Raw genomic sequence first — 13,405 nt, 5'->3', positions numbered from 1 at the left:
ATTATATATAAACATTAATAAATATTTTTAATTAAAATAAAATAAAATATTTGTTGCTTCAACAATAAATCCAATACAGTAAAATATCTACATGTGGGTTTCCGTAGTTGAGGCTTAAATTATGTATTCACAACGCGCGTTTGGTAAGTACGTCACAAGTGGTTGCGAATTTTAGTTTATTAATACATAACTTATTAAGAACTGTGGAGGTTTTCACAAAAATATTTTTAAAAATATCTATACAGGTTTATAGAAATTGAAGGAGTGCTACTCGAATTCGGTACTTTTTTGCAGCAAAAATAATAAAAAATACTCCTGGTATAAATTTAAATAATTTGCAATGTATGTGCTTTGCAATTTTCCATCCTTTTCAATAATTTATATATGTACGTTTCAATCTGTTCTTTTATATCGATTGTTTACTCTTTGAAATAAAAACATTTTTATAACAAGTTATTGCCCGACCTGGCTATTTTCTTATAGATATTAAATGGTAAATGTAAAAATAATCAGAAAAAAAGGATATATCATATATAATAATATATATATAATATTCCTTATCCTGTTTGGCTTCTTCCCACGTTATTTATATCTTTAATACTTGCTTAGGTACAAAATTAATGAATTTAATTTGATATTCCATTTTCTTTTCAAATGATACTTAAGTATTTATAAAACAAGGAAAGCAATAAAACTCACGTATAACACTGGTACACTAAATGCCTAAAACAAAAAAAGTAATAAATAAGTCTATAAAAAGGAGAGAAAAAACTAGACGTAGTTAGTAGTTAATAGACGTTAAAATATGCATTTATAAGAAATAAACATGCAAAAGCTAATTATGAAAACAAAAATTCGTTTTCTTTCCAAATAATATAGATTAGTTAAATATACAACAGTTAATATAAATAGTATAAATATAAATACAGGCAAATATAAATTATATTGTGTGTAAAATATAATCTGTAATGTTCTTTTCTGATATAAATATATATTTATTTTTTTATGTTAATCACACGATTTGCCTTTTGTTAAGTGAACAGATTAATTTTTTAAATTATTTCATCATATACTAATGTTTTTAAATTAATATTCTTTCTGCAAAAAGAAGAAAAAAAATTGCTATGTATGTTAAAATATGTATATATATTTAATTATTATTGTTATTAAAACATAATTATTTACATATTAATAACATGTAAACTAATATTTTTTATACAATAATTAAAATTTTCCTTCCAAATAAAAATTTTTCTAATAATAAAATTCATATTTCCGAAAACTGTATATAAATATAGAATTAAAAAAAAATTTCTCTTAGATTAAAGTAATATGTGGAACAAGATTAAAAGGTTCTATATTCTATTTAAAGGACGTTTCATTCACTTCCTTATAATTTTACAAAGGAATCAAGTGACAGGCGCGACGTCTAGGAATAAGCGTGCATCGATAAATGAAGTCTACTTTATTAATCCTGCTCCAACGAGAGGTGAATTAGAGGCGCGAAGGGAGACTGCAGTGGACCTGGGAGTAGAAGACGTAATGACAAATCAGTTGATAGGGCCAAGAGTCTCTGGGCAGGCAGGAGGCAGGAAGGTCGCGTCGAGTCGAGTGGAGACGAATCGAGTCGGGTCGGCCGCGGCACCGACCGGCTATAAAAGCCCTCTCGCACTGTGGCGTCGACGTCACACGTCGTTAGCACTCTGGACCGTGAGGAACTCTGTCGCGCGTGCCACCTGTTAAAGGCCCGTCCAGGTCACCATCATCCACGGCATTGTCGCCGATCACTACCTTGGACTTTTAACTTCTTCCCAGTCAGTTCGGTTCAAACGGTCCCCACGTCGACGTAATCGTCGACGACTTTTTCCGGAAGTCGTCGGCGAGATCACCTTTCGCGTCTCCACGTTTCTCCCACAAGAAGAGGAACTTAAAACTTCGCTCTTCGCGCATCTTTTGTCTTCTTGGAGGATATTCGCGGAGAAAGAGACCTCCACTCGAGGGATTTTACCGATCTCTTACGAAAGCTCTGCGAATTCAACAAGTAAGTGTACTTAAGATGCTTTCTTTTCCTCTTCGAGGATATTGAGGATTGCGCGGGGAAATTTAGAACTGATCGAACTATTTTCCTCGTTCGCCTATTCTCATGTTTGACGATTTTTAAATTTTCGACGAATATTATGACATCCGACTCCGGTATTACGACAATCAGCATTCTGCCGATTCACGGTCAAATGAAGTGATCTTGCTTGACGAGCGATAGCGGAAATTACTCGGGATGTGTAACATGTTATTTCTTATCTTCGCAGATAAGTAACTCATTGCATTTAATGACATTAAAGAAGTTGCAAATTGATGCTTCGGGAACAGTTTTTAACAGTCGATTGTTCCATTATCCAGAGATAAATTTGTTATAATAGATCTGCGAAGAAGTGCTATTAGATTGGTGCATTAGTTCGTTATTTTTTTTTTCATTAAATTTTAAACAAAACAGAACATCCTAAGTGATTGGAAAGTATCTTTCTAATGAAAAAAGAGCAATAATCGCTGTGTTTTTATTATACCTTTATTTTATATTTTATTTGACGAAAGTGATCGATCTTTAATCGTTTAATAAAATGACTGTGTATTTACATTGTATCTCTTTACATTATGATCGATGGACCAATGTTACCGAGCTGTATAAATAATAAAATTTATTTGGACCGATCGATAACGGATAATCCGATAAATCCTGTCACCACTTATTGTGCAAATTTAACCTTTACACTTTACCGATATGTTAACGGCAGTCAGAAATATTTAGACGACAATTCACACGTCATTCATCGAGCGTTTTAATCTTGATTTCGGTGAAAATCGAGAACGTAATCCGGAAACGAATATAGAATAGTCCCTGCACTGTTATATTCACCGTCGCAAATGTCCCGTCGCGCTGTCAGGCTGATTCATTTCAATTACACTTTCTACATAGTTTCACGGAAAGCGCGCACGCGTGTGCGAGAATTGTATAAACACACGATATTATTAATACTATCATTTTTAATGCAAACATCATTAATACTAAAAGTACAATTTTATTTCGAGGCCAACGGCCGTATGCTTATAACTGATTAATATCGATTAGTGGATGATATTACCAGTTAATACGATATTTATAATAATTGCGCTATAAGAGTGCTTTTATACGAAAAATCCAATGTACAGTTCTACGTCTATCAAATTAAACATCTGTGATAAACGAATCCGTGAGAAATGAAGTAAATAAATTAGTATCTACTAATTTTCCCTGCCTCACCTTCTCGAAACGATTTATTTTATTTATCTATTTATAATTTCTCCGTTTTTAATTTTATTTTTCTTTTCATTCACTTTTTCTTGTTCAGTTGCAGAACTAATAGCATCATTTATTTGATTGGATTAACCGATTTAATTCTCTTAAAGTCTCCCGATCTAAACTCGCCCATCAAAATAGACTAATATAACATGAAAGTAGCTAGTATTTTGCAAATATATTTAAAAATATGTTTTCTCTTTTAAAAAATTTGTATTTTTTTGCATATTCAAATAAGAGAAGTATTTCTTCAATATTTTTCCGCATCAATAACAAGTTAATACATTTACAAATTATAATTAATTAAAGGTAGATGAAAGCTTGTAAAATTTTGATATTTAGTGACATTATTAAATCTTATTTTTTATTTGATTATGTTATAAAAAAATATTGCACATATAGGAAAATGTACGTATAATCACAGATAATGATTGATAAATAATAAAATAATATATTACTCTCGTGTATTATTATAATAATTATATATAAACAATTCAATTATTAAAAATAATTATTAACAATAATAACGAATAATAATAATTTATTTGACTAGACGTTATAAAATGCAATAAATTACAATTTATTATACCTTTAATAATAATTATACCTTTAGATATATTAAAAAAGCAATGCTATCTGTGTCAAAATGTATAAATCAAATAATAAATTTAACTTGAGTCAAATTTAATACATTTTCTTGAGGTAAATCATTTAACTCTATTATTTTAATCGAATTAACGACATATTTGGGTAACAATGGCTATCAATAGAACGGACAGAATTGTCTCTTAAAATTTAACCTGAAAATATGATAGTTATGATACAATATAATATTTTAAAGATTTTTATCATGCATGTCAATAAAATTAATCAAACTTATTTTATATTTTATTGTAATTTTATTAATGAATGATTTACATAAAATTTATCGAAATACAATGTTGTCCTAGAACTATCATATTTTCAGGTTAAACTCTAAGAAAAAATTCTCTCCGTGAACTCAAATTGGGTATAACTTGACGTTATAAATTTAACAAGTGTAAAAGATTCTATTCGGAGGCTAAATTCAACAACTTGCCGATGAATCATTATCACGCTACCACGGGTTGTACCGCAATTGCAGTTTGATAAGCGAGATTTGATAGATCTCTACAGTTTGTAAGTTAGATTAGGTGAAACAGGTGTTTACCACTAAAGTTCGTCCTTTTCTTTGATTGCGCGGATCTAAAAGGGAATGAAAGTTGATTACCAAACCGACAGGTAGAACAGGTCCTACTAAATATCATATATATATTAGATTATTCAATTGCTTTATGATTTATCTCGGATTTTGGGATTTTATATGTCTTGCTTTGTTCAGCCATTCGCAGTTTTGTGCTTAATGACAATTGATTTAAAATAAAATTACAAATAGACCTTTTTAATATATTTAATTTTTTTCTCATACATCAATTATTTATTATTCCTCAAAATAAATATTTATGTACAATTTATATTTTAATTCTACACTTATTATTTCACTATCTAATACTTTTTATACTTATACTTCAATCCGGCCTCTAGAATTTAGCTTATGTTTAGCTTATAAAAGTTTCAGTTTTGTGCTTAGAAAGCTTCTTTCTAAGGCTTTAAATCTTAACGTATCCGCGTTCATTCAACATACGAATGCTGCGCCATAAATCGTGCACTGAATGTACAAATAGAGATTTATCTTTATTTGTTTTTCACTACAAGCGATTCCGCTTATTACACAGAGTTGAGCAATCTTTTGAAACTTGGCTGATATTTTAAATGCCAACACTGAGTGGCATACAATATCAATCTGTCAGTACAACAAGTCGCGTTTCACAACAATCAGATTCAAGTTATTACGCGTTACAAATTGAAGGGAGAAATATAAATAAAATTATTAATAAACATAATAAAGATAAATTGAATGAGCAGAATTTTGATCTTACAATGTAACTGTAATTTTTACTTAATATGAAAATTTATAAGGGGATTTTATTGACCCTGCTTCAATGCTATCAAAGTCTGTTGTACCTTCAGTGATATTTGAATCATATAGTTTGAATGATTTTAAATATTCTTCTTCCCCTTATTTTAAAAAGGATTACCAAATTAATGTAGCAAAAGAGTCAGATACGTCTTTTTTTTTATATAAATAGTATAAAAGATAAAAGGATAATTTAAAAAAGGATAATATAAAAGGGATAATTTAAAGGGATAAGAAGAAAGACTTGTCAAACTTAATTGTTATATTGATTCGGTAATCCCTTTTAAAATAAAGAGGACAGTATTTAAATTCAATCTATTAAATAGTATTTTCACTGAATAGGATATCACTGAAGATAGAAATAGGATATTATTGAGAAAGGATCAATGAAACGTTTGGTTTATATATGTCGAATTTTTATAATAACTAAACAGTATAATTACAGGTACATCCTAAGATCTAAATTTTGCTCATTTAGATTGGTCGTGTTATATTTGTTGACACGAGCTTGATACTTGATACTGTCATAAGTACTTGAATAAGTAAAATTATTTGTGAATGGTAATAATTGATTTTTAATTACAAACAAAATAAAAATAATTTACAGAAGCAACGGTGCTCGTTACAGATATATATAAAAGTTTTTTTTTACTAGATAATAATAGTCACGGAAGAAAATTTTGTGATTTATAAGAATTGCACTTGCTTTCTTTCTTTATTGTTCGAACTTTTTGACAGTTTAACGATATCAGTAAGTTGAGAAAGTTTACTCCCAATAAAATTTGTGACTGTGGATTTTTTTATTGTGAATTTTATATAACCTTTTTCAATATGACAAAATTATTACAGCGTTAGGAAATGATATTTAATTTTTGTTCGATAAGTGAACTTGAACTCCCATTATTGAAAAATTTCCATGTAAAATTTTATATTTATAATTAACGACAATTGGTTTAATATAATAAAATTGCAAATAGACCTTTTTAATATATATTTAATTTATCTCCACATATTATTTATTTATTATTTCTTAAAACTAATATTTATTTACAATTTATGTTCTAATTCTACATTTATTATTTCACTATCTAATAATGTAACATTTTTTAAATTATATTTCAGTATAACACAAAAAAGATTTCTTTCCATAAATTATAAAAAAGATAGAGTTATGATTTTACTTATTATACATTAATCGCCTGTCTCTTTTGTTACATTAAATATGTAATTATTATGATGTAACTTACACTACACTTTTAAAATTCTTCTAGATACAAATTTTTTTTTAGTTATCAAGACTGATTAAACATTTGATCCAAATGACATAATTAATTGCAAGTTGTTTAGTATTTTTTAAATTTACTTGGCTATAATTTATGCAGTTTTGCAGCTTGTAGTGTAGTGAATATTGCCGAATAACTGTTATCTCTAAATAATCTTCTCTATCATATATTAATCAAATTTTTTTTTGCATCTCGATCAGCGGCATTCGGTAGAGGATAATCTGGCGGAATGCTCTCGTTAAAACTTTCAAGCGTTAAACGATCGATCTTCTATCATGTGTGAACGATATAGGTATAACCTCGCATAAACCTCTCGAGTAATCATACGTGGAATACCGCGATTGTTCCGTGTCAATAACGTGCCCGGCTTTGACAGGTCTCGGTATATCGTTCTCGCCCCCGTCTTGCGACTCCTATAGTTCACCAGATGTTTTCCACCAGATTTTCTGTAACGTGTTTTATTGGAATCGACTATTATTGGAATCTTTTATTTCTATGAGACTATTTTAAGTCGTGCATAAAATATGAAAATTTTAATTTTTTATATAGAAATATGTCATAAAATAACGTTTTACGATAATCGTTTATTATGTATTGTATTGAAATAATTTTATCGTTTTCTAAAAGTTTTATAGACTGTACCATAATTTTTTTTTTTTTTTGGTAAAATTTTTCGTGGAAGAAAATAATAATAGTTATGTATATATTTATAAAAATTTTTATTTAAAAAGTTGTTTATTAAAAAAATCATATTAATAAAGTATATTTAAATTTACAGAGTGTAAAGTTAAAAAAATATTTCAAATTTATAAAATATTTTAAATTTTAAATATTAATAAATAAGCTTATCCAATGTACAAATATTATATATTTTGAATATGTAAAAAATAATCAAAGTGTACATTTGCCTTAATCATTATTTGTAAAATAGATTTTTAAACGATAAAAAATGCACGCATGTAAATCTTTTGTGTCAGTCTAGTTCATATGTCGCAATTAGAGTTAAAATTAATTTTTGCTTATTATAGATGCAGTATTTGTTGTAAAGAGATTTGAAATACTCAGACAATCTAATATATTCTGGTTAGGAAATAAAGCTATAATCTAAAGTCCCGCCGTTCTTGCAGATAATATTGCATCGAAATTGATCGCATAACGCAACTCAAAACAAACTCTGCAGCGCTTTTGCTCGAGGTATGACGCTCTCGTTGTCCTACATCCGCGAGAATCATCTCATGAATGCGAAGATTAGTTTGCTATCCTCTATCGTATACGTGTGTACATCGATTCTAGTTGTAATTTCAATGATTTCTTTCATGTAATCTTTCCTCCCACTATCCGCCCGCGCGTTTCTGTTCATCTTTCATAGGACGTTATATTAAATATAATTATAAGAAAAATTACTGCAATTTGCAATATATCCGCGATTGATGATAAAGGTAAAATTAAATGTTCTATTATAATAAAAATACTACATGTACTTTTCTCTCGACAAAGGGCAGTCGCTATCTTACACGAAAAAATTTAAAAACATATTCAACTTCAGTTAATTAAATATGAATCGTTTATTATAAATCGTTGTAAAATGATTGAGTTTTAACATTTAAATTCTTATTATAAGCAGTTAATAATAAGTTAGAAACAAGTTTGTTATCAACTAACTGTAAATAAGAGCATCATTTATGATCAAAGTTAGATGTTGAAATAATACATCTATGTGTATTTAAATAAATTTATCTAATATATATATATATATATTATATATATATATATATATATATATATATATATATATATATTAGATATTTTCATTGTAAATATTATATAATTGAATCAAATTAAATGAAATAATTAATAAAATTTCATAAATGAATAATTTTACAAGGAAATATTTTGTGTTGTGTTACAATATATCCAAAGCTTATCCAAAATTAAAAGAAGCATTTCTCCACACTTTTTCTTATTAGAACAGGAAATCATATTATAGCGTCAGTCGAAAGATAAAAAATTGTGAAAAAAAACAAGATTTCAAATAATATACATAATAGTCTTTCTAAATTAAAAAAATAAAGGGAAATGTATAGGACTAATGAGAGTCAATCACGGTAATTGGAGAGATTAATTATTTAATATTCTTTTTAATTAATACAAATTAAAAATTTCGTTTTCCAGATTTTAGGTAAAAACATAAGACAGAAAATAAAGAGAGAGAGAGAGAGAGAGAGAGAGAGAGAAAGAGAGAGAGAGAGAGAGAGAGAGAGTTGAATTTAATATAGAATTTAATATGAAATAATTAATCGCTTTATAATACGAATCCACCAAACGCGCGCGCGTGAGCCCAAAGAGGAACATAACCACCACGATTATTATTAATAATAATAATCGTGGTGGTTATGTTTCTAATAACCGCATATCCACGATGCAATCGGCTAAACTGATTTTCAGATGCATTATGATGAACCCGCAGAAAACATGGTTCATGTAATCTGCGTGCATGAGTGTGAGAAATGAATGTAATCAGAATTATCAATGGTAACGTAACGTAAATGCGTAGATTACATTTTCCGAGATAATAACATTTTTCACAAGATATAAAAAGCGTAATATAGAATATTTATTTACTTCTTTACTTTTTAAAACTTTTCAAATAAATCTCACTTTCTGAAGAATAAAATCTCACTTTAAGTATTGAAAATTGTTATTCTTTTTCAAAAATACTCTTTAGAAAAAGGATGTGCGATCTCGATTTGATTTACTAAAAGATTGATTTTTTGTTCCCCCCTTCCCCCAAATTGATTTTTAAATCGGTTCGTCGATGCCTGTTTTAAAATAAATCAATTTATTTGATAAGAAATTGATCTTTCTTCAATAAGAGTTACATTCATTTTTATCAGAAGACACAACAATTTAGATACATTCTTACTGCGTTTCGAAACGTATAATTAGTAATTAGTAATTAAAAATAAATAGTTCACAACATTAACGCATCAATTTTTATGGTGTTGTATTATTTGTGTCTCGTTTTCTAGACAAACAAAATATATAAATACTTATTAAATCCGATTTTATAACACCAGTTGACACTTTGACAGTTACTATGAAATTGAATTCAATCACGTTTATATATGATATTTTAAGTCAGTAGTTAATAACTACAAATATTATTAAACCTAGACTTTAAATTAAAATGAATTTATATTATTATATTATATTATTATATTACTAAAAAAAAATTCTTTGATTTTCAACAGATTGATTAATTAAGTCTCGATTAATGATTTAAATTCGGTCAACTTGATCTACTAAAAGTAAATTAAAACATCAATTTATTAATAGAGATTACATATTCCTATTTTAAAGTAAGATTCTATTTAAAAAATTTAGAGAGTATGTATATTTGGTTTAATCGCGCGTATTTAGAATATCACTAAAAGCGTTGATCTAAATTTCGTCAATGAATCCACAAGTCTAATCTTCCATAAACAAACTGCGGATTCGCAGAGTTTCAGTTCTGCGTTATCATCATGAACTTAGAAAAATAGCAAAACCATTTTTTTTTTAAGACAAAGCGATGTGCCATGAAATTTCAGAACTATAAACTATAAAGAAATCTTATTACTGGTTTTTTTTTCTTGGAAAATATATCACTATCATATGGTATTAAATTTTCGTGTTTCACGTGTTTTGTGTTTACACAGTGATAAAAAAAGCGAAATAACCGATACTATTAGTCGAAAGCAGAATAATTTTTTTTTAATTAAAAAACAAGGCACACACTGCATACGAGTAATCTTTTGTCTTTATTACAGAGCGTTCGCTTTGAATTTCAGAGCACATTCGTATTTTTGTGCAATATTCTGCAAACTCTCTTATAGCGAATTCGATTGGACGCAGTAGTGCGCACTAGTGCACATTAAAGCCATTGTTCACTGATTTCTAATCTAAGTGTAAAAGTAAAACGTAAATATTTCAAATTATAAAATACATATTAATAGCACAATAAAGTTTATTAAGGATTTCACGGTTTAACCCGTTTCTAAATTTAAGTTAAACACACATCTTTACATCAACTTGTTTGTATACAACGGCTTTAAGTATGTATATTATACGTATTTTTTAACAAAATGAAAAAATTATTAAAAAATTACAAATTTTTCTATATTATATTTGTAACATAAAAAATCGATTTAAAATCTAAATTAAAAATTATTTTAATAAAGAAGTAGATGTGCTCTTTTAAAAAATAATTAAGATAAAATAAAAAAAATCTTTAATTAACTTATATAATTGTCTTATTAAATATTGATCTTGTTGAACTGTTCACATATAATTCATATTTCATTCATTTTTATATGGAAAGTATAAATTTCCAATTCCGGTTGCAGAGATCATTCACTATAAAAAAAAGGTATGTAATTGTGCATCTTTAATAGCGGGTTCCAAAATTACTCACTACTATAATTGTTATAATTTTACATATAATTTTTTTACACACTATATACATTTAATACATCCTTAACGTGCATCAAAGTGCGCCTAACCAAATTATAGCTGTTATTTATAATGGTAAAATAGCTTCATTAGCAATTCTGTTTTAATTTCAAACGTAAACAATATCTGTTCTAATATCTCTATCGAGATTTTTTTAAAGCGCTTTGTATAAATAAGGGTAAAAGGGCGTTTGCGCGCACGTTCTAGTTTATAGAGCCAAGCTTTCGCAATTGACCGTTTACAATTGGCGGTTGTTATCTTGGCAAAAATGTCGCGTTTGCTGGATAATTTTTACATGCCCAGCGAGAGTCCCCGATTTTATCGTCTCGCCGATATGTAATTAGAACGGCATACAATGGGTACCACGTGCTATTTATCGCAAATACGAATCGAACACTCGGCGTTCCGGGAGCGATGGCGGATGCGTAGCGCCAGCGGAGGACAGAAAAAGAATCGGCGGCGACGATAAATGATAAAAGTGTGTAAAATTAGAAGCAATTACACCCGAAGGCTGTCGCCACGGCTAAAGCTGGCGCTTGGCTTCAGCCTTTATCTGCGTAACCGGCGCCGAAGAGCTGAAATCGCTATCTTTGACGTTTATACCGCGCCACGACTGTCGCGCGATGGTCACTCCTCTCTGCTTGTAAACTTTCGCAGTCGCAGTCATCACGACGATAATGACAAGTTCAATACCGGCTCGCACTGGAAACATCACTGGAAAGTGTGTAAGGTACGATTGTACAGTATTAGGTTGATTTGTTTGCGAATAATAAACGCATTTCTTGAAAGAAAGATGATTTTCTGCGGATACTTGCATATTCCAATGGAAAAATATTTATACAATTGCGAAACATAAATTGCAAAACATAACATTACGTAAGAAAGTATGACTTCTAAATATATTATACTCATTATTTTATTAACATTCAGATTTAATAAAATAAAATAAAAAAATTTATAATAAAATTAAACTTTATTAAAATTCAAATTTAATAAAATAAAATAAACTAAATATGAAATAATAAGCTTAATAGCATAATGCTGTACTTGATTTGTTAGAAATAAATATTGTATACATAAGTGGTTTAACGCACTTTTTATTTAATTTGATATTTTAAAAAGTGCTTTTGCTCTTCACAAAACTTACTTAGTGTTAATCAATGATAAAGCGATGATATACAACGGGTTTAATTCGATTTTTTATTTAATGTGTATAGCTTATCTTTTCGCTGGCGCCGTCGTCGAATCGTTCGAAGATTGAGTTAGTTACGTCAATTAGTTAATGATCTGAGAGCATCCTATCGTCCACTGAATGCTGATTAATGACCTAATAATAGTGTAACACACGTGCCGAAGATGCCTATGAATTAGTACCGACATTATCTAGAATTTCACTTCCCATTCCGACCGAGGAATTCTCGCTGAGTATTTCTAAATAAATCCTGAACTTTAAAGTAGATCTAATCTTAACAAGTTATAATCTTTTTAATAATTGATTTAACATTTTAATATATATATATATATATATATCAATTTCCTGCTACAAACTTTTCTGAATTTTATTAATTGTTTTATTTGTTCAATTAATAAATGTAGTTTAATTTGTTTTATTTGTTAATAAATTTTTGCTTTACAAAATTAATTTAAATGCATCAGTAAAAAAATCTTGAGACTTTATAGATTTAATAATAAATTAAAAAGTTTTATTTGTTTAAATTAAATAAGATATTTTAGAATATAATTAAAGTATATTTATATAATGATTTTTTCTGTGTAATTTGAATTAATAATTTCTATCTCAGATATATATTTATTCGAGATGTCGAAAGATTAATATAAGAAAACTGCGAATATTCTTCGCAATCTTCAAAAGAGCAAGATGTACCTAAAAGTCAACTTTCTAACTCAGTTTTAAACGGCTTTATATACTTCTGATAAATCAGCAAAATGCATTTCACGTTTTTGCCAGTAGAATACTTAAATAATACTTAAGAATATTTATAAAAGTACCAACGTCATAATGCAGAACTGACGTGAATTTATTTTTTTGTGTCCTATACCTTTTACAAGACAAACTGTAAATTCTCTCTTCCATTACAAGAGAAGTTACTTTGCTCATATTAAAACGGATGATAAAGGTTTATCGCTCGTTGTAAGAAAATGCGTAAAATATCGTCGTCATATAATCACAAATCAAATCATGGCATTATACACGTCATCGTGCTCTAAGCTTTTCCTTATCATTTTATGAGGAGAATCATTCAGCGTTACGGGGGATGAAGTGTACATACATGCGTGTAGTGT

General features: G+C 28.3%; 1 protein-coding gene across 1 annotated transcript in view; it reads left to right on the top strand.

Annotated features, from left to right (window-relative positions):
* Positions 1-1,600: 1,600 nt before the first annotated feature.
* Positions 1,601-13,405, top strand: part of Dh44 (corticotropin-releasing diuretic hormone 44) — a 33,021-nt gene continuing 21,216 nt past the window's right edge. Inside the window, exon 1 of the mRNA XM_011066258.2 lies at positions 1,601-2,041. The gene's annotated coding sequence lies outside the window, so the exon portion shown is untranslated. The remainder of the gene's footprint in view (positions 2,042-13,405) is intronic.

This window comes from Acromyrmex echinatior, chromosome 16 (assembly GCF_024713525.1).
Source record: "Acromyrmex echinatior isolate Ae372 chromosome 16, ASM2471352v2, whole genome shotgun sequence".
In the NCBI taxonomy this organism is placed as follows: domain Eukaryota; kingdom Metazoa; phylum Arthropoda; class Insecta; order Hymenoptera; family Formicidae; genus Acromyrmex; species Acromyrmex echinatior.
Note: the sequence above shows the minus strand (reverse complement) of the source record. Positions and strands in the feature narration are given on the sequence as shown.